Source organism: Aotus nancymaae, unplaced genomic scaffold (genome assembly GCF_030222135.1).
Source record: "Aotus nancymaae isolate 86718 unplaced genomic scaffold, 86718_ANA_hifiasm-v0.15.2.pri h1tg000077l, whole genome shotgun sequence".
NCBI lineage: Eukaryota > Metazoa > Chordata > Mammalia > Primates > Aotidae > Aotus > Aotus nancymaae.
In genome coordinates this window covers 4,705,600-4,728,500 of record NW_026988492.1, presented here as the reverse complement: position 1 = coordinate 4,728,500, position 22,901 = coordinate 4,705,600, and the positions used below count along the sequence as shown (strand labels likewise).

General features: G+C 38.0%; 1 long non-coding RNA gene across 4 annotated transcripts in view; it reads right to left on the bottom strand.

Annotated features, from left to right (window-relative positions):
- Positions 1-22,901, bottom strand: part of LOC105712542 (uncharacterized) — a 123,159-nt gene that overhangs the window by 53,556 nt on the left and 46,702 nt on the right. For 2 of the 4 annotated variants that reach the window (XR_010339525.1, XR_010339523.1), the window contains exons 2-4: positions 16,873-17,163; positions 14,094-14,387; positions 11,098-11,154 (exon numbers count right to left, since the gene is read on the bottom strand). This is a non-coding gene — a long non-coding RNA (uncharacterized LOC105712542). The remainder of the gene's footprint in view (positions 1-11,097; positions 11,155-14,093; positions 14,388-16,872; positions 17,164-22,901) is intronic. The other 2 variants (XR_001106343.2, XR_010339524.1) reach the window with 1 other exon arrangement.

The following is a 22,901-nucleotide window of genomic DNA, read 5'->3' as shown; positions in this document are numbered from 1 at the left end:
CAATGGGCCCTGGTTATGATGTTCCCCTCCCTATGTTCCTGTGTTCTCACTGTTCAACTAGCACGTATGAGTGAGAACATGCAATGTTTGGTTTTCTGTTTCTGTTTTAGTTTGCTGATGATGATGGCTTCTAGCTTCATCCATGTCCCTTCAAAGGACAAGATCTCATTCCTTTTTATGGCTGCATAGTATTCCATGGTGTACATTTACCACATTTTCTTTATCTAGTCTGTCATTGATGGGCATTTAGGTTGGTTCCACATGTTTGCTATTGTAAATAGTGCTGCAATAAACATACGTGTGCATGTGTCTTTATAGTAGAATGATTTATATTTCTTTGGGTATATACCTAGTAATGGGACTGTTGGGTCAAATGGTATTTCTGTTTCTAGATCCTTGAGGAATCACCATACTGTCTTTCACAATGGTTGAACTAATTTACATTCCCATCAACAGTGTAAAAGTGTTCCTACTTCTCCACAGCCTTGCCAGCATCTATTATTTCTTGACTTTTTAATAAATGCCATTCTGACTCATATGAGAGGGTATCTCATTGTGGTTTTGATGTGCATTTCTTTAATGATCAGTGATGTTGAGCATTTTTTTTTCATGTTTGTTCTCTGTGTAAATGTTTTCTTTTGAAACGTGTCTGTTCATATTCTTTGCCCACTTTTTGGTGAGATTTTTTTTTCCTGTGGAGTTTGGTTTAATCATCCTCTGTTTTTTTTTTTTTTTTTTTTTAATTGTACTTTAGGTTTTGGGTTACATGTGCAGATCATGTAGGATTGTTGCATAGGTATATATATGGCAATGTGGTTTGCTGCCTCCATCCCCCCGTCACCTATATCTGGCATTTCTCCCCATGTTATCCCTCCCCAAACTCCCCACCCCCCGACTGTCCCTCCCCTGGCCCCCCAACAGACCCCAGTATGTGATGCTCCTCTCCCTGTGTCCATGTGTTCTCATTGTTCAACACCCGCCTATGAGTGATAACATGTGGTGTTTGATTTTCTGTTCTTGTGTCAGTTTGCTGAGAATGATGGTTTCCAGATTCATCCATGTCCCTACAAAGGACATGAACTCATCCTTTTTTATGGCTGCATAGTATTCCATGGTGTATATGTGCCACATTTTCCTTGTCCAGTCTATCATCGATGGGTATTTGGGTTGGTTCCAGGTCTTTGCTATTGTAAACAGCGCCGCAATGAACATACATGTGCATGTGTCTTTATAATAGAATGATTTATAATCCTTTGGGTATATACCCAGTAATGCGATTGCTGGGTCAAATGGAATTTTTATTTCTAGGTCCATGAGGAATCTCTACACGGTCTTCCACAATGGTTGAACTAATTTACACTTCCACCAACAGTGTAAAAGTGTTCCTATTTCTCCACAGCCTCTCCAGCATCTGTTGTCTCCAGATTTTTTAATGATCAACATTATAACTGGTGTGAGGTGGTATCTCAATGTGGTTTTGATTTGCATTTCTCTAATAACCAGTGATGATGAGCATTTTTTCATATGTTTGTTGGCCTCATATATGTCTTCTTTTGAAAAGTGTCTGTTCACGTCCTTTGCCCACTTTGGAATGGGCTTGTTTTTTTCTTGTAAATCTGTTTTAGTTCTTTGTAGATTCTTGTGGTTTTTTTTTTCTTGTAAATTTGTTTAAGTTCCTTGTAGATTCTGAATATTAGACCTTTGTCAGATGAGTAGTTGCAAAAATTTTCTCCCATTCTGTAGGTTACCTGTTCACTCTGATGATAGTTTCTTTTGCTGTGCAGAAGCTTTTTAGTTTAGTTAGATCCCATTTGTCAATTTTGGATTTTGTTGCAATTGCTTTCAGTGTTTTTGTCATGAGGTCTTTGCCCATGCTTATGTCCTGAATGGTATTGCCTAGGTTTTCTTTTAGAGTTTTTCTGGTTTTGGGTTTTACATTTAAGTCTTTAATCCATCTGGAGTTAGTTTTTGTATAAGGTGTAAGGAAGGGGTCCCGTTTCAGTTTTCTGTATATGGCTAACCAGTTTTCCCAGCACCATTTATTGAATAGGAGATACTTTCCCTATTGCTTGTTTTGTCAGGTTTGTCACAGATCAGATGGTTGTAGATGTGTGGTGTTATTTCTGTGGTCTCTGTTCTGTTCCATTGGTCTATATGTCTGTTTTGGTACCAGTACCATGCTGTTTTGGTTACTACAGCCTTGTAGTATAGTTTGAAGTCAGGCAGCATGATGCCTCCAGCTTTGTTCTTTTTGCTTAGGATTGTCTTGGCTATACGGAGTCTTCTTTGATTCCATATGAAAGTTAAGTCTTTTTTTCTAATTCTGTGAAGAAAGTCAATGTTAGTTTGATGTGACTAGCACTGAATCTATAAATTATTTTGGGCAGTATGACCATTTTCACGATATTGAGTCCTCCTATCCATAAGGATAGAATGTTTTTTCATTTGTTTGTGTCCTTTCTTATTTTCTTGAGCTGTGGTTTGTAGTTCTCCTTGAAGAGTCCTTAATGTGCCTTGTTAGCTGTATTCCTAGGTATTTTATTATTTTTGTAGCAATTGTGAATGGGAGTTTATTCATAAGTTGGCTCTCTGCTAGTCTATTGTGGGTGTAAAGGAATGCTTGTGATTTTTGCACATTGATTTTTGTATCCTGAGACTCTGCTGAAGTTGCTTACCAGCTTAAGGAGTTTTGGGGCTGAGAGGAATGAATCCAGGAGCTGGTTTTTTGAAAAAAGTTAACAAAATAGATAGACTTCTAGCTAGACTAATAAGGAAAGAGAGAAGAATCAAATAGATCCATTAAAAATAATAAAGGGGCTATTACCACTGACCCCACAGAAATACAAACTACCATCAGAGAATACTATAAACACCTCTATGCAAATAAACTAGAAAATCTAGAAGAAATAGATAAATTTTTGGACACATACACCCTCCCAAGACTAAATCAGGAATAAATCAAATCCTTGAATAGACCAATAAAAAGTTCTGAAATTGAGGCAATAATTAATAGCCTACCAACCAAAAAATGCCCAGGACCAGATAGAGTCATAGCCAAATTCTACCAGAGGTACAAAGAAGAGCTGGTACAATTCCTTCTGAAACTATTCCAAACAATTGGAAAGGAGGGACTCATTCCTAACTCATTTTATGAAGCCAGCATCATCCTGATATCAAAACCTCGCAGAGACACAACAAAAAAGAAAACTTCAGGCCGATATACCTAAGGAACATTGATAGGAAAATCCTCAATAAAATACTGACAAACTGAATCCAGCAGCACATCAAAAAACTTATCCACCATATCAAGTCGTATTCATCCCTGGGATGCAAGGCTGGTTCAACATATGCAAATCAATAAACATAATCCATCATGTAAACAAAACAAAAGACAAAAACCACATGATTATCTCAATAGATGCTGAAAAGGCCTTTGACAAAATTCAACATCTCTTCATGTTAAAAACACCCAATAAACTAGGTATTGATTGAACATATCTCAAAATAATAAGAGCTATTTATGACAAACCCACAGCTAATATGTTGAATGGGCAAAAGCTGGAAGCATTCCTGTTGAAAATGGTATTATTTTTTAATGAGGACATCTAGATGTTAAAAATTGATGGCTTTGGATGCTGTATTATTTTCTAGTGAGAATTTATCTATCTTCTGAGAGGCATCTATGATGGAGTCAGATTGTTTAGAGCCAATAAAGAATTCAGTTGACTTAAGGTAGTATTGTAATCTTTTTGTAAATTGACAGGTAGTAACTGTACATATTTATGGGGTACACTATGATGTTTTGGTACATGCATACACTGCTAAAAATCAAGTCATGGTAATTAGCATATCCATAAAAAAAGGACAAAATCCTGTTATTTCTCACAACACGGTGAGCCTAGAGAACATTATGTTAAGTGAAATAAGCCAGGCAGAGAAAGACAAGTTTCATATGATCTCACTCATACATCAAATATTTAAAAATTGATCTCATAGAAGTAGAGAGTAGAGAACAGTAGTTACCAGGGTCACAATCTTTGTAAGGCTTAGTTTGCCTCCATGGTGATGTGGCCTCCAGGGTGTTATAGCCTCCAGGGATCTCAAGTGACAGCTTAGGTATTCACTACCTACCTCCCCCAACTCCTTTGAGAGTTTCTGAAACCCAACTGTTGTCTCCCGAGCACCAAGAGACTGTTGAAAATTCCATTCTGCATTTCAGTTGCTTTGCTTAGTTTCTTAAACTTGCTCTGTATTCCTTAAGATTCATTAAATGACTTACAGGAAGTAGATAACCACATGCTGAATAGAATATATAAGGATGAACACTGGAATTCAGAAGAGAAATGAGAGAGACCCTCTGAGGCACAGAAACTCAAGGTGGCAGCACAGAGAGGGAAGTGAAACAGCTGGCCAGCATCAGCTTGGAGCATCAGAGCATGGACAGACTCCCCATTGTGGGGAAACAATAAGCCAGAGATCCCCAACAGTCCACGATCCCACCACAGATACCTGCAATCCTAGCTACAGGAGAGCCCCTAGGCCCTCACAGGCCTAAGCCTAGTATGGTGAGATTCCTGGAGTTCACACAACTACATTGTCCCAGAGAGGGAATTGATGCTGGGTCCCACCTATCCACTAGGATTCAAGTTGTGACTGCACAGCATCATTTTGATAATGGAGCCACCATCATACTGCATCTTGTCCTGGGGCCAAACAATCCCTACACTTCCATATCTCTGGGATCCCACTGACATCACCCTACAATCACTCCGAGGGCTGCAGTGTCATAAAACTAGCTAGACCCAGGGTTGTGGCCATACCCCCAGCACCCAAGCACATGCAGTACTCTATACACAGAGGAACAGGCAGTTCAGCACATAAGGGAGGCTGCCCCCTGACATTGAGAGCCACCAGTGACAGTGACCCCTCCTTCTCCAGTAACCCCTCCTTCTCCAGCAACAGGGCCACTATATGCCTGCATGTGCTACCAAGGAACCCAAAACTTAATTTGCTCAGGCTAAAATCACTAACACAGGTGTCTCCAATTACTTGGGGCCCCAAAGATTAGCCCTATTAGCTCAGCAAGTGAGCCTGTTGCCAATGCCAACACATACCACCCACAGGCTTACAGATTGGCCACCTAACCTGCTGAGGCTGTTGTTGCCACCACCAGTGCTGGTGTGTAACAACCAAAGTCCCAAGGATCATTCTTCAAAGCCAGCTGTCACCATAGATGAAGACCATATACTCTACCCAGGGACTAGAGGACTGGCCCATCCAGGGCACACTGCTGACACCACTGAGGTCCATGTGAGCCACTTAGGGCCCTGAGGACTGGCCCACCTAGCATCCCAGTCCCCAGTAAAGCTATACTGCAGCCTGCACAAAATACTGCAGCCTAAGCCACTGAGAAACTTGCAGGCATTGCTGATGTTGGATATAGCTGAAGAAATCAAATGCATGGAGATTACACTACAGTGCCACTCAGAACCAGAGATAGGGTACCCTACACAGACAACATTATCAATACATCTATGGGAAAAAGTATTTCTTCATGAAAGCTGCTCCATAAAATTCAATGAATCAATTGTTATATCAGATGCATAGATATCAGCATAACAACACAATAAACTGAAAAAGGAAAGAAACACAGCACCTCCAAATGAACATAATAATTCTCTAGCAACAGATTCCAAAGACAAGGAAATCTATGTGGTATGTGAAAAAGAATTCAAAATGATTATTTTGAAGAAATTGAGTGACACAAAGAATGTAGGTAGACAATACAAAGAAATAAAAAAGCCAATTCCTGATCTGAATGAGAAATTCAACAAAGTAATAGATATCAGTAAAAACAGACAGACAAACAGAAATGTGGCAACTAAAGAATTTAATGAATGAAGTAAAAACTACAATTGAGAGCTTTAACAATAGACTTGATCAAGCACAAGAATTTCTGAAGTTGAAGACATGTCTTTTGAAATAACCCGATCAGAAAGATATAAAAAGAAAAAAAAAGAATAAAAAGAATGCAAAAAGTCTATGTGACATATAGGACACCATAAGTGAATACATATTCAAATTTGGGAAGTTCCAGTAGAAAAAGAAATGGAAAAATTCACAGAAACCCTATTTAACAAAATAATAGTTGAAAACTTGCCAAGTCTTACAAAAAATATGGATATCTAGATGCAGGTAGCCCAAAGATTCTCAAATAGATTCAACCCCCAAAAAATCATTTCTGAGGCACGCTGCATTCAAATTATCAAGAGTCAAAAACAAAGACAGAATTGTAAAAACAGCTGGAGAAAAGTATCATGTCACACATAAGGGAATCTCCATCAGACTAACAACAGACTTCTCAGCAGAAACCTTACAGGCCAGGAGAGATTAGAATGATATATTCAGAGTGCCAAAAGAAGAAAAACCTGCCAACCAAGAATGTTACACCCAACAAAACTATCCTTCAGACATAAAGGAAATACAAAGTGTTTACCAAACAAAAACTGATGAGTTACATTATCACTAGACCAGCCCTGTGAGAAATGCTCAAGGGATTTCTACATCTAGAAGCAAAAGAATAATATCTACCATTATGAAAATACTCAAAACTACAAAGCTCACTGATAGAGCAGATACACTAATGGGAAATAAAAAAGAATCAAATTTAATCACTACAGATAACCACCAAATTGCAAAGATAAGCAATAAAAGAGAAAGAAAAAAAACACAAAACAATCACAAACCACTTGACAAAATGACAGGAGTAAGTTCTCATCTATCAGGAAAAATCTTGAAGGTAAATAATTTAAATTCCTCCATTAAAATATATAGACTAGTAGACTAGTTGAATGGCTGAAAAACAAGGCCCAACCTATATTCTGCCTAAAGAAACCATTTAACCACTAAGAACACAAATAGATGGAAAGTAAAGAGATAGAAAAGGAAAATCCATACAAATAAAAACCATGAAGGAGCAGCTGTACTTATATCAGTCAAAATAAACTTTAAGTCAGTAAGCATAAAAAGAGATAAAGAGGGGTCATTATATAATTATAAAAGGATCAATTAAGCAATAAGACATAACAATTTTAAATATATATGCACCAATATCAGAGCACTTAGATATATAAAGAAAATTTTAGAGCTAAAGAGAGAGATCGATCCCAATACAAGAATAGTTGGGGACTGGAGTACCACACTTTCAGTGTTAAACAGATTCATCTCAACAAAGAAACATCAAATTTATACTGCATTGTAGACCTAACAGACATTTACAGAACATTTTATTAAACAGCAGCAGAATGCACATTGGACTGTAGTCTTCTTTTGTCTTGTCAGCACATGGAACATTCTCTAGGACAGATCATATATTGGGCTACAAAAGAAATCTCAACAAATATTTAAAAATGGAAATTATATCCAGTGTCTTCTCAGACCACAATGGAATGAAACTAGATTTCAATAACGAGAAACATTTAGAAACTGTACAAATACAAACACATTGAGTAACATACTCCTGAATGATCATTGAGTGAGTGGATAAATTAAAAAGTAAATATAAAAAGTCCTAAAACAATGGAAACACAACAAACAAAAACCTATGGAATACAGCAAAAACAGTACCCAGAGGGAAGTTTATAGCCATAAATGTCTATATCAAAAAAGAAAATGTTATTTTTAAAAACAGCCTAATGATATAACTCAGGGAACCAGAAAAGCAAGAACAAACCAAATCCAAAGTTAGTAGAAAAAAACAAATCATAAAGATCACAGCAGAACTAAATGAAATAGAGACTAAAATACATAAAAGATTGATGAAAATTTGGTTTTTTGAAAAGATGAACAAGATTGGCAAACCATTGGCTAGACTAAGAAAAAAGATTGAAGATTTAAATAAATAAAATCAGAAATGAAAAAAGGAGACACTATGACAGATACCACAGAAACACAAAAATCATTACAGACTATTATGACTATCTATGCACCAATAAATTAGAAAACTTACAGGAAATGGATTAATTCCTGAACACATATAACCTACCAAGATTGAACCAAGAAATAGAAAACCTGAACAGACCAATAGTAAGTAAGAAGATTGAATCAGCAATAAAAAGTCTCCCCACACCCAGAAAAAAAAAAAAAAGCCCAAGAGCAGATGGCTTTACTGTCAAATTCTACCAAACTTTTAAAGAATAAACTCCAATTCCTTTTAAACTATTCCCAAAAATTGAAGAGGAAAGAATTATTTCTAACTCATTCTATGAGGCCAAAGTTATACCAAAACAAGACAAGGACGAAACAAAAAAGAAAAGTATAGGTCAGTATCCCCAATGAACATAGATGCAAATATTGTCAACAAAATCACAGCAAACTAAATCCAACAACACATCAATGAGAAATACATGATAATAAAGTGAGATTTACTTCAGAAATGTAAGGATGATTTAAAATACGCAAATCAATAAAGAAGATACATCACATCAATGAATAGATACAGAAAAAAACATTTTATAAAATTCAACATCTCTTTATGATAAAAACTCTCAACAAGTTAGGTATAGAAAGAAAATACCTCAACATAATAAAGGCTGTATATGACCAACTCACAGCTATGATACTGAATGGAGAAAAGCTGAAAGTTTTTCTTCTAAGAACTAGAATATGACAAGGATGCCTGTTTTCACCACTCTTATTTTCAACATAGTACTAGGAGTTTTTATCAGAGCAATGAAGGACATCCAATTAGGAAAAAAAGAAGTCAAATTCTACCTCTTTGCAAATGACATGATCTTGTATATAGAAAAACCTAAAGACTGCACACACCAAAAACCTCTTAGAGCTAATAAGTGAATTCAGTAAATTTGTAGAATACAAAATCAATATGCAAAAATGGGTAGTATCTCTATATAACAATAACAAACTAGCCGAGATCAAGAAAACAATCCCATTTACATTATCTACAAAAATAAAACAAGGCCTGGCACAATGGCTCACGCCTATAATCCCAACACTTTGGGAGGCCAAGGAGGGTGGATCATGAGGTCAAGAGATCAAGACCATCCTGGCCAACATGGTGAAACCTCATCTCTACTAAAAATAAAAAAATTAGCTGGGCATGGTGGCACACACCTGTAGTCTCAGCTACTCAGGAGGCTGAGGTAGGAGAATTGCTTGGACCCAGGAGGCAGAGATTGCAGTGAGCCAAGATCAGGCCACTGCACCCCAGCCTGGCAACAGAGCAAGACTCCATTTTAAAAAAATACATAAAAAATAAAATACATAAGTTTAACTAAAAAGATGTAAGATCACTACAATGAAAACTACAAAATACTGATGAAAAACAATTGAAGAGGACGAATAAAATGGAAAGACATTTCATGCTCATGGAATGGAAGAATTAACATTGTTAAAATGACCATACTACCCAAAGAAATCTATAAATTTAACACAATTTCTATCAAAATACCAATGACATTCTTCATAGAAATAGGAAAAACAATTCTAAATTCTTTATTAAACCAGAAAAGATTCCAAATATCCAAAGCAATACTGAGCAAAAAGAATAAAGCTGAAGGCATCACACCACCTAATTTCAAAATATACTACAAAGCTATAGTAACCCAAACAACATAGTATTGGAATAAAACACATAGGCCAAAGGAACAGAAGAGAGAACCAGAAATAAGTTCATGTATTTATAGCCAACTGATTTTTGACAAAGGTGCCAAGAATATACATTGGAGAAAGGACAGCCTCATCAATAAATGGTGTTGGGAAAACTGGATATTCATATGCAATAGAATAAAACTTAACCTCTATCTCTCATCATATACAAAAATCAAGTCAAGATGAAGACTTAAATGTAAGACCTGAAACTATAAAACTATTAGAAGAAAACATAGCTAAAACACTTCTGAACATAGGTCTAGGCAAAGATTTTATGGGTAAGACTTAAAGGCACAGGCAAGAAAAACAAAAATAGAATATACCAAACTAAAAAGGTGCACAGAAAAGTAAACAATCAATAGAGTAAAGAAACAACCTGTGGAATTGGAAAAAATATTTGCATAGTATTCGTCCAATAATGGACTAATATCCAGAATGGAAAAGAAACTCTAAAGACTCAACAGCAGAAAAATCAAATATTTCAATTAATAAATAAGCAAAGGATCTGAACTGACATTTTTCAAAAGAATTTATACAAATGGCCAATAAATGTATGAGAAAATGATCCACATCACTAATCATAAGGGAAATGCAAATCAAAACCACAATAAGATAACACCTCATCCTAGTCAGAATGGCTATCATCAAAAAGATTTTTAAAAAATATTGATGAAGGCGTAGAGAAAAGGGAATTCTTATATACTCTTGGTTGGAATGTAAATTAGTACAGCCATTATGGAAAACAGTCCAGAGGTTTCTCAAGAAATTAACAACAGAACTACCATATATCCCACAATCTCTCTACTAGGTATTTATCCAAAGAAAAGAAAATCAGTATATCAAAGTGATACCTATACCTCATATTTATTGCAGCTCTATTAACAATAGTCAAGATATGGAATCAACCTAAATGTTCATCAACATATGAATACATAAAGAAAATGTGGTCTATACACAATAGAATACTATTCAGCCATAAAAATGGAATCTTGTTATTCACATCAACACAGATGAGCCTGCAGGACACTCTATTAAGTGAAATAAATCAGACACTGAAAGACACTGAATATTATCACTCATATGTTTGAATTTTTAAAAATCTTGAGCTCATAGAAGTAAGGAATAGAATTGTGGTTATTAGAGGCAGGGAAGGGTGAGGGTAGGAGAGTATAGGGAGAAGTTGGTTAACAGATACAAAATTGTAGCTAGATTGGAGGAATGAGTTCTAGTGTTATGTAACACTGAAGGGTGAATTTGGTTGATAATAGTTTACTGTACATTTTTCAAAAAGCTAGAACAGACTTTGAATATTCACAACACAAAGAAGCTATAAATGTTTGAGGTAAAGGATGTGCTGATTACCCTGACTGATTGCTATACACTGTACACATGTAATAAAATATCACTCTGAATCCCATAAATACATACCATTACTGCGCATCAACTAAAAAATACTCAAGTCAATCAGAGGTTGTGACTCTCCACCTAAAGAGTTGATAATATTTGTTAAAAATTGGTGTATATATAGAAGATTCATATTTTTAAAAAATCAACACATTCTGAAGTGTAGACCAGCAGGGAGAAAACACACATAAGAACCTCAGCTAGAATTTTTTTTAAACATTTAAGGTATGAATTTTAAAGTTTATATAAAGCCTTTTTTTTTTTAAGGTAAGATTTCATCAACACTCTTTTAGTAAATTTCAATATATTATTTATCCATTGAAAAGTCATGGGCTATTTTGTTCTTCTGTGTCCTATCATATAAGATTGTTTTAGAGAGAAACTTGATAAAAATCAAATGTGGCTGGGCAACAAATGAATTCATTATATTGAAGGTAAATACATGTCTATATTTTAGAATAGATAATTTAAACCAAACATGACAGTATGAAAATTAACATTTGTGTTTTTCTCACTACAGAGAATACTGCACAGTAGTATTCTCAAGTCTTATTTCCCAGTTACAATAACATGAAAAGATATTGATGTAGCCTATTATCTCAGCAATAATGCATATTACAACAAGCGATTACTTATTAGCAGTAAAATGTTTCTCCAGGGCTTAATTTAGAATGCCTGAAATGAAATAACAAAATCTCAGTCTTGGAAGGGATCCTTTGTATAGTTATTGTTTAGGGAAATTTTTATTGCTTCACAACAGTTTAAGATCCTTAATTGGCTAAGTCTTTGAAATGAAAGCACGTGGTGAAGTACCAAGGTCTTGGATAGCTAATGTGAATGCACACATGCAGTACTGTAAACCAGGCTTCTTGGAATTATTGGTAGTTTTGATTCAGATGTAGTAGTGAATATCTCTTTCTTGCTCAGTGATTGCTCTAAGACTTCTGAATAGCCTGCTGCCTTAGCAGCTTTCACCCATGCCTCAGGATTCTATGTGCAGATTGAAATTTGGGCATGGATGGGTTAATCCACTCAACTCTACTCTTGCGTAATCAGAATGCAGTCAAATGTCAATTTGGGCGGACTGGAGTTGAGGCTGGGTTGAGATGCAAAACCTGGCTGATTCAATGCATGACAGCAAGTTGTCCTAGAAAATACCACTACTGGATGAGCTAAATCTACATTAGATTTGAAAAGCACCAGAGAAGTGTGATTCTGCAAATTCTTATGATAAAAAGGTAAGCTTCCAGTTTTGAAAATAGAGAGACAAGGAGGAGCTCAGGTGTTCAGGAGTAAGATAAGGATGCAGGTCTGGAACTTCTGAGTCACAAGGGAAATCCTGATCAAAAAGCATATGGTAAAGAATACATTTACCAGATACAGGGGTGTTAGCTCAGAGTAGGTGCCAACACAGGGATGACTTCATCCTAAGCCCCCAAACTGATACCTAAAAGTTTCCTATATTTTCCCTGACCAGAAATGCAATCGATCATGGAGCTTGGGACAGAGCTGAGTCTCCAGGTAGTCACTATATGGTCTCAGCTGTGGAACAGGAAGGCTTTAGGAGCAGGGAATTTCCAGGTCATTATACCCTTCTACAGTTCAGGGCCTTTTTTGTGGACTTCTTTATCCTTTTCCAAGCAGTTTAATTTTTAGAAATTGACTGCAATCCAGAGGCAGTTTTTGCCTTGATTACCAGGTATCATTTTTGTGACCACTAATGGATGCCCAGAGCCGGAGCAGATACCTAGGTATCCTCTTCCAGGCATGGCTGAAGTTAGGCTTAGGTCTTACAGATGGCCCAGGGCCCTGGGTCCTTCTTAGCTTCCTTTAAATCTGCTGACTGAGGACTGAGTAATGGCTGGATGTGTCCATGATTGAACTAATATCTCCACCCTTCCAAAACACGAAAATAAATCTCCTTAATGGAACTTCTGGCTAGAGGAAAAGCATCTATAGACTTTTGACTTGTATTTCTATCCAAAGCTTTCTTCTATGATTCCAAATTCCAGGCTCTCAGTAAATTGCTTAATTATTCGGAAAGGTGCTGAGCCAGCAGCAGGTGGCCCTAGCCCAGATCTAAGCACACTGCGGTGGTATGTTGCCCCCATTTCCTAAGCAAGTCTACTGAAATGTAGACCACCTCCTCAGCTAAACACATCTCTCATGTTCAGCCTCCTTAGTGCAGAGTATCTTGATTGTGCTTAGAAAGTAAAGGTATAGTAAAGTGAGGAGAGCCCAGAACTCAATGACTAGACACATGCAACACAAAAGGCATGATCTTGTGAGCAGGTGAGGATGAGCACCTAACATTGCAGGTGAAGAGAAATCCAGCAAAAGAGCAAATCTGATGTTCAGTTGATAGACGCAAATAGCAGGAAGTCAAAAGTAGCACAGTGTAGGGGGAAAAGAGTGATCTTTAGGTTTTTGCAAACTCTAAATAAAATTTTAATACTTCCATTGATTATCCATTCATTCATCCACCATCGTGTGTGTGTGTGTGTGTGTGTGTGTGTGTGTGTGTGTATTTTTCAGATGGAGTCTCATGTCTCTCTGTTGCCCAGGCTGGAGTGCAGTGGCATGATCTCAGCTCACTGCAACCTCTGCCTACTGGGTTCAAGTGATTCTCCTGCCTCAGCCTCCTGAGTAGCTGGGACTACAGGTGCACGCCACCATGCCCAGCTAATTTCATCCATCCAATATTTACTATAACCTACTGTCTGCTCCAGTGTTGTCCTAGACATATAACAAGTTCAACTTCTGTCAGAGGAGCCTGAGGTCAGAATAGGATGACATAAAGAAACTGCCATTTGTTAAGTATTATTATGTGCTAGGCACTTTCATATTGAGGACTTAATTTAACCGTCAAAACAATCCTGTGGATATTATTATCTCCAGTTCTGAAGAATAGCAAGGAAAACATGTTTCACGAATGCAGAATAAAGAGGAATCAAACTAGAGAAAAGACAGGCGTTTGTGTGACCTACACAGGAACAACTTCTGAGTCTCTGTTTACTTACCTGTGAAACTTGTCTCGGAGGATTAGTTGTAAAGAGGAGATTGCATTAAGTAGCAAATATGCCAGTCTTTCCATGGGGTTTCACACCTGGGAAGGGTTGGTAAGTGTATGTCTTCTAAATGCTCATCAGAAGTCTTACAGGAGGATGCCCAGGCAGGTTGGCAGAGTGCAGGAATGAGAGCCTTGGCAGGTTGACATACAGCAATCCCTGGCTGGAAAGTGCTGGCACGGGACATCCTAGCCATCGGTAACATGGCTTCAGAAATCTAGAGCTCAGTCCCCAATCCCAAGGCACCTGGAAAACCAAGGCATAATTGATAGTTGGAATGAATAAAACATACAACTCCACATACAGATGCACTTATTCAAGGCAGGAGTGAGTGGAAACCAGTAGATTAGTCATGAGCACAAAGCAGAAGCTGGTCACGCCATCTGAGGTTAGGGAAGAACTGGTCAGATGACAAGAGCACTGCTGCATTTCAGCAGGGCCTGTAGCATCAGCCCCCCTGCAAGGAGAAAGTCATTGTCAGAAGGCATTGCTTCTGCATTCTCATCTCCAGAAGTTATGACTCTCAGTTCACCTGTCTCAGACTTGCTTCTCAGATCCCAAGGCCTGACCCTCTGTGTCCCTGAAGCTGTCTTCTCCCAGCTGATGTCAGCTTGGTTCATAGTAACCTTACTGGGTGCTGAGTCATCCAATGTCAAGGGCCCTTTGATCTGCCCACCAGACCTGGGGAAGGCTGAGTCACCAGACCCAGGGAAGGCTGTGTCTGCCAGTGGAATAAGTGGTCCCAGATGGGGAAGGAAGTGACTGCAGACACCGAGCACCAGGCACTTCCTTCAGGGACCTCCCACCCTTCACAGAACATGGTCGGTTCCTGTTGCTGTCCTCTCTCTCTCTCTCTCAAGTTATGGATATAGTGTAAAGGTACCTTGACAATATTGCTCCATAGGAGAAACTCTTCTTGGCTTCTGAATGAGACGGAATTGCTGTTTCCCTCTCATGAGTGAATGAAGGTGAGTGCAGCATAGAACTTAAAAATAGGATTTTCTCTGACTCTTGCTCACTAATTATACCATAATTGAAGAGCAGGGAAGAAAATTTGTTTTATTTCCACATAATTTATGTAATAGGGTCTGGATTACATGACAGAATTGTCACATTTCTCCTGGTTTGAACCCGTACCCAGAATCTATCCTGAGAAACTCTCTTCTTTGAACACCCAGAAGGTTTGCACTAATTTGTTGCTTGAACCTTTGGCCACAAAGCTTCAGCAAAAAAGGTTTTTAGCTATGAGAACAGAAAGAAATATGCATGTAGAGAAGAGAATGTGTCAATAACCGAGTATGAGAGTGAGTAGATCCAGGGAGAGAAATTATTAAAATGTTACAAAGATTCCATTTTTCATTTACAGCATCATATGCCATAACTCTGAATTTAAGTTATTTCACCCAATCATAATTTAGATAAAACTTTTCCCTAATCAGCTTTGTAACTAACAATTTCTTCCTTCTCAGAACTCCCACAGGCCCTCTTACATTTCTCTCTTATCACAGTCATTACTTTGTACTGGGGTAAATCCAGGTTCTGTGGGGCTCTAAGTTTAAACAATTTTGGGGAATCGCTTTAGGGAAAATAATTCAAAGTGATTATTATAAAATTAGGCATGAAAATGAACATTTATTTAGAATTTGAAAAATATCTGTAGTTCTAGCTTGTAAGGAGGCTGGGGTGGGAGGATCACTTGAGCCGAGGAGTTTAAGGCTGAAGTGAGCTGTGATTGCACCATGGCACTTTAGCCTGGGCAACAGAGCGAGATTCTGTTTCTAAAAAACAACAACAAAATAGAAATTACAACGAAGTCACGTTTTGAAAAGTGAACAGATACAACAGACATTCCATAATCTAAACAAATAACATTTGTATTACATCAACTACCTACCACAGTTACTTAATTGTAATATTTTCTGTACTGAACATGAAAAGATAGTTCAGTCTTCTATAATGGTCATAAATTTTTACTGTTGATAATTGGAAAAAACAAAACATACAACTTCACATATTCTTCAAAATACTTCTACAGGTTTGTGCCCTAGAAATCTATACATTCTATTTTGTGTGATTACCAACAAAAAGGAAAAAAACAGATAGTGCATGTATAATTGGAACTGCTTATGCTGTTATTGAAAGTATTCCTGAATTCAGAGAATTGTTTGTTTGTTTGTTGTTTTCAGAGAATTGTTTTGATCAGGCTGATGGGAACGGAATCCACGTTCAGTTTTATATGGCTGATTAGAAGAATATTCCACAGTCTAGCTCCTGGCTCCATACACTTCAAACCTTGCATCTCTTCAGCACTCACCTACTTCCTGTGCTGGGTGCAATAATTTTGTTTGAAAGCAAAATATCTGTGAGCCCCAGACGTGTGTTTCAATAAGCTCAACTGAATGTGTCTTCAATACTTTGCCTGTTTTGGACCTCAAAAATGGCCTTGGCCATTCTAACAGTGTTACCCACTGTTAGAGGAAAAAAAAACAGCAGTTTAACTAATTGAAATTTTGTTTTAATTTTCACTTTTGCAAATTTTCCCAGAATACACGGCCATGTAAGTATATATATAGGGTCTCTCCCAGAGTGTTGGAAGGGGCCCACGTAAGTGAGGGGCACTGATGCTTGAGTTTCATTTGCTTCATGGAAAATCTCCCTTTGCTTTTACTTTCTATTATAATAATTTATGTACTCATCTAATTATGCCTACTATATTTCAGAGCATTTTTACCTTTCCGGTTCCAGACAGAGTTCCTTTTATGTGGAAGCTGCTCAGTAGATTCTGTTGCATTAACTAAAAAATTCATATACATTAAGAAGCAAGTTGCAGTAACTCAGTCTCTCTGTCCACATGACTGAGTGTGTAGAAGAATTCCAGGCTGTCCACCTCAAGGAAAATTACAATTGTGTTTCTTCTTTGAGAGGGTACCAGTCAGTAGGTTTGGTCTTGAGTTTTTGTGGAATCCCAGGGTTTTTCTTTCCACCAGTTTCAAGAAGGTCAGAGACTTCTGGGTGAGGATTTCTGTAAGAATCATAAATTTATTAGTTTAAATAAGACTAATAGTATTTTGTCACTATGATTTAGAATGATAATTATAGGAAGAGATTGGTTAAATTATGTTACAGCTATAAAATGGAATACATTATTAAAATGCATGCAATGGAGTTTTTCTTTCGAAATGGAAAAGCATTTGTAGTATCCCATCAAGTGGATAATAATGCTCTACTTCAAAACTCTCACCAGTTCAAACCTTTACAACAAGTATTTTGTTCTTCCAGTGTGCCTGTTCAAGAACACATGACATCTACTCTTCTGCACTTTCGCTGGTACTTCCATCCACTCACCTCCCCACTCTCTACTTCCCTCCTATCCAGGTTGGATTCCATGGCCTATTACTTCAACTATTCTCTTGCAAATACTCTAAACTCCCTTGGCCCCTCCTTGTACTTTCGCTCTTTTGAAAGCATCTACTTTATTGCAGTAAAATACACATATAAAATTTGCCATCATAAGCATTTTCAAGTGGTATGAAGTACATCCATGTTGTACTTAGTGGCAATTGTCACTACCATCTACTTCCTGAACTCTTTGCATCTTGCAAAATTGAAACTCTATACCTATTATTTTTTAAAATTTCAACTGTATTCTAGATTCAGGGAGTACATGTGTAGGTTTGTTACAAGGGTATATTTCATAATGCTGGGGTTTGGGGTAGGAATTTACTCATCACCCAAGTAATGAGTATAATACCCAATAAGTAGTTTCTCAGCCCTTGCCTCCCTCCTTCCTCCTCTCTCCTGTAGTGACCAATGTCTATTGTTCCCACCTTTATGTCCATGTGTACACAACGGTCAGCTCCCACTTATAAGTGAGAACATGTGGTATTTGGTTTTCTGTTTGTTTTAATTTGCTTAGGAAAATGGCCTGTGACTACATCCATGTTGCTGCAAAGGATATGATTTCATTCTTTTTTATGGTTGTGTAGTATCCCATGGTGTATATGTAAATTTTCTTTATTGAACTTACCATTGATAAGCACCTATTGATTTTGTGCCTTTGCTATTGTAAACAGTGCCTTGACAAACACAGAAGTGCATGTGCTTTTTTGGTAGAACAATTTATTTATTTTCCTTTGGGTATATACCCAGTAATGGGATTGCCAAGTCAAATGGTAGTTCTCTTTTCTGCTCTTTGAGAAATCTTAAACTGCTTTCCACAGTGGCTGAACTAATTTTTCTTCCTACCAACAGCAGTGTATAAGTGTTCTCTTTTCTCTGCAGCCTTGCCAACATCTGTTATTTTTTAATCATAGCCAATCTGACTGGTGTGAAATGGTATCTTACTATAGTTTTGATTTGCACATTTCTAATTAATGATGAACATTTTTTGTGTATTTATTGGCTGTTTGTGTGTCTTTTAAGAAGTGTCTGTTCATATAAACCCTTTTTCTTCAGGTCTTCGCTGAAACATGGGCACTCATGGGAAGTGCTTTCTGCTTCCCAGGGTCAGGTATGGTGCTTTTCTGATGTATCTCCGTAACACCACTCACTCCTATGTAACATTTGTCATGCAGTTCTGAAATTGCCATTCTTTAGGTCTGTCTTTCTAGCTAGTCAATATGCTCCTCAAAGACAGGGATTGGGTTATGTTCCAGCACCTGGCACAACAATTTTTTTTTTTTCAAAACAGAGTTTCGCTCTTGTCGCCTAGGCTGGAGTGCAATGGTGTGATCTTAGCTCACTGCCACCTCCACCTCCTGGGTTCAAGCAATTCTCCTGCCTCAGCCTCCCAAGTAGCTGGGATTACAGGAACCTGCCACCACACCCAGGTATATATTTTTTGTATTTTTAGTAGACATGGGGTTTCACCATGTTGGCTAGGCTGGTCTTGAACTCTTGGCCTCAGGTCATCTGCCTGCCTTGGCCTCCCAAAGTGTTGGGATTACTGGTGTGAATCACCTTGCCTGACCTGGCACAACAATTGACACATAGAGGGCACTTGGTCAGTAGGTACTGAATAAATGACTGAAACAGTGTGAATAAATGAATGTAGAAAGGTCCAATAAGACTGCTGGATCATAGGCAGCCGAAAGAGGCATGGTTATTCAGTTTGCTAAGTCTCAAGTCCACCAAAGAAGAGTATGTGTTTGGTGCAGGAATCAAGGGAGCTATAGCGAAGACTTGGAGGCCTTGGTATCCCAGTGGAGTTGCTTTGAGCAAGGTTAAGTCAAAGGCAGGTTAAGGATATGGCAGAGCAAAAACATCAGGTAGCCAGAGTTTGTTGGAAATTCCAGAATGTCTTTTCCGGTGATTTCCCCAACCACTGCTGCGGCAGTCTCTTATTTACTTGGACTCAAAACACCAAATTCCCTCCTACTGCTTTTTATCCTTTTTACAACACCAGCTCTCTAGATGTCTTTGTTCCTAATTAAAAAAATTTTTTTTTTGTAGAGACTGAGATCTCTCTATGGTGTTGCCCAGGCTGGTCTTGAACTCCTAGCCTCAAGTGATCTTCCTGCCTCAGCCTCCCAAAGTGCTGGATTACAGGTGTAAGCCACCTCCAGACATCTTATCTGTGAAACTTTAGGCGCTGACTGTTGTGGAAAGAGCCATGAACTTCAGCCATGAACTTTAGAGCCGATTGTTGTGGAAAGAGCCATGAACTTCAGGATGTTCTCAGAGACTGGCATTATGGCCCACAAGAAGCTACCCACTCAGCTTCTAGTCAGTTTGGCGTGGACTTCATCAGTCACAAAATGAAGACTTAGAGAACCTCCCAGGAGGACACATAATCAGCCTGAGAGGCATGGAGGTGTTAAAGAGGGAAGTGCCTGCTAGAATTTCAGTGGGTTGGATACGCTCTTTAATGATGCACAAATCATAGGTATACATTTTCTGACAATTGGAATCTATTATTACTCTAGAACCAGCTGTTCTCCAGGCTGTTTCCTGTAATCGAAGGGATATTTTGAGTTTATATGTTTTCAATCCTACATCCTCAGAAATCTACACTGATACTAATAAAGGGACTCATTTCTCCTACAAGAACCCCTATGTGACAAAAGTATGTTTGGGTATTGCCTAATGCACTCATAATAAATATATACAGCCATAAAACAGAGCAAAAGTCCTGGTGAGCCTGTTATTTGCAGTAATTGTAGATTGTGAGTGGACATTTTAAAGAGAAGCATACAAGTTAGTTGTACTTTCTGGTAGTAATTACCTCCCACAAACATGACTCACTTTGGCAGTTTAAATGCAAGAGTTGGGTGTCCCAAAATCAACAGTTTTATAAATAAATCTCTGAATCATGAACTGAATGCACAAATGTTTAAATATTTCTCCTCCTTGATCTCAAAGATAGCTTTAGATTTAAGATATTGCACATATCTTAAATACCTTAGGAAAAAAATAAAAACAAAGAAAGGAAAAAGGTGATGGATGTCTCTAAACTGCAGAAAGGCTTTAACTTTAGAAGTGGACCTCCTCTCTGCAGGACTGAACCTCCAGCAACCAGAGTGTTAAGTGGATGTTTTCTTCAATCCAAGAGGGGAGGCTGCTATCAATCTGTTCTAATGTGGCCCATTTGTTTGTTTTTTAAGTAATACTCGCAGGGCAGACTTTTATGGTAATGTAGCAACATTAATGCTTTTGGGTGAGACTCTCCTGCAGTCTCGTGGGTAATAGAACACATAACGGAAGAAATGTGGCTGCGTCAGCTTGGAATGCTGCAGAAAGAACAATTCATGCCAGAAAGAGACATTCAGTTTTTTGGAATGCTCACTCAAAGACATTGTGTATCTCAATGAACTTGAGCCTTCCAATCAGTGAAGCTTTTTTTTTAAACCTGAAAAAAAAGCACACTCCAAAATTATTAACAGAAACATCATCCACCCAACTAGATTCATTTTTTCGGTCAAGTTCTAAAGTTTTATTTGTGTCTGTTTAAAAAGGGAACTGTATTAGAAGTCTGTTCTATTCTTGTATCCATGTTTTTCAGAACTTACAATTAATCACCCACATGGATCTAAGAGTAAAACCTGGAGTCAGAATTCTATCATCTGTGTTTAAAATATGAAATCACATGTCAATCTACCTATGTTTGTCCCTCTGTTCAAAATAGCAATGTGATAGCCAACTTAGCACTGAATCCTATAGAATGTTCAGTGCTGAAAAAGAACTGCTTCTGCTATTTTGTTTTTCAGTCATTTTCTGAATTTGATGTCTATTTTGTTCCCAGTTATTTTCATATCCTCAGCTGCTGCTATTACATTCCCATCTCTTGGAAGGAGCCAGAGCCAGAGAAATACAGGGTTCCTCTGCGGCCAAGGGAAAAATGCCTGCCAAGAATGCTGAACTTCTGGTGAAGGTCACTAAATACTACAAAACAGACTAAGTACAGTAAATAATAATGTTGGTGCACACAAATGAATAGCCAATTGCAATGGCATTTTGTGGGGAAATCTGATATCATATAATAACACTAGTACATCTAGACATGGAGAAGCTACTAAAATACCTCCAAAAGGCATGCAGCAATTCTGTGGTTAGACAAGGACCAACCCAAAGCTCAGCGTGTCCCAGAATAATCATCCTAACAAATAACTGGGATCTCTGGTTGCACATATTAGACCCCTCAGCATCATAGGCCAGAAACTTTTAACCTGGATCTCATTAAAAGTTTTTTGTACAGGAGGGAAAAACCTGGCTCATAGAGACCATACTCTTGACTGCAAAATGATCACCTATAACTGACTTTCAGACTCTTAGCATGTCAAAAGATGGGGCAAATTCCTTCCATACAGTTCACTGGAGGTACTTACAGTGCCCAGTATCTTATTTATGGTCTAGGAAGAGTTTGAGTTTTTGGTGGCAGAAAGGGGAGTATAGTTTGGAGGAGATCCATCACATGCCTGTTCTCAAGCCATGTTTTGAACAAGAGTAATTTACTGCTAAGATGAAGCTGTAGGGTACCTTAATAAGCATCTGGGAGAATATAAGTTGCCTTGATGGTGATCAGAAGTGGCTTGGGAGAGGCAGGAGAATACAAACTGATCCTCTAATCCCCAGGCTCCTGTACCAGGGAATGAGTGAAGTCTTTCCCCCAAAGGCAGTAGTAGCAAATCCCTTTGACTTTTAAAACAGTATCGTACTGCCTGCATTTTCTCTTAACTAAGTTATGTTACCTCACAGGGACTGGTGGTTACATCAAGAGATAGCATTTCTTCATTAAGTTAAGGGGTCTGACCCTCTCCCTTTTATAATACGGCTTTTTGTTAATTTGATCCTAATGGGAGCAAATCCGAGAGAACATAAGGAACATGCCTTCAGGAGTAAATGGGATAACTTCCTTTTCAAATGTCATTGCTATGTTCTAGAATGGGAAAACTGGATAATAGAAAGAAGAGAATTTATTCCACATTTATATTCTCTCAGCATCCCTTCCATTGCTCTCTGCCAACTGTCCTGCGTTGGCTCTGCCTGGGATCTGTCCAGGGCCCTGTCTGACACCTGGGCACGACACACCACAGATCACTAGGCTCTGAGTCATGTTCAACCCCGAAGTGTGTGGGGTGAACTCCCTGTGGGGTGAAACTTAAACATAATGAGATACGAGGGCCAGTGCTCTGAAAAAATAAGGTGTATTAAGACAAACAAATGAACAAACAAAAAAGAAAACTGGTAAAAGACTATTCCAATCAAATATTAAAGTATATTATAAAACCACCATGATTGAATCAGTCTGCCCTCATGCAAGGA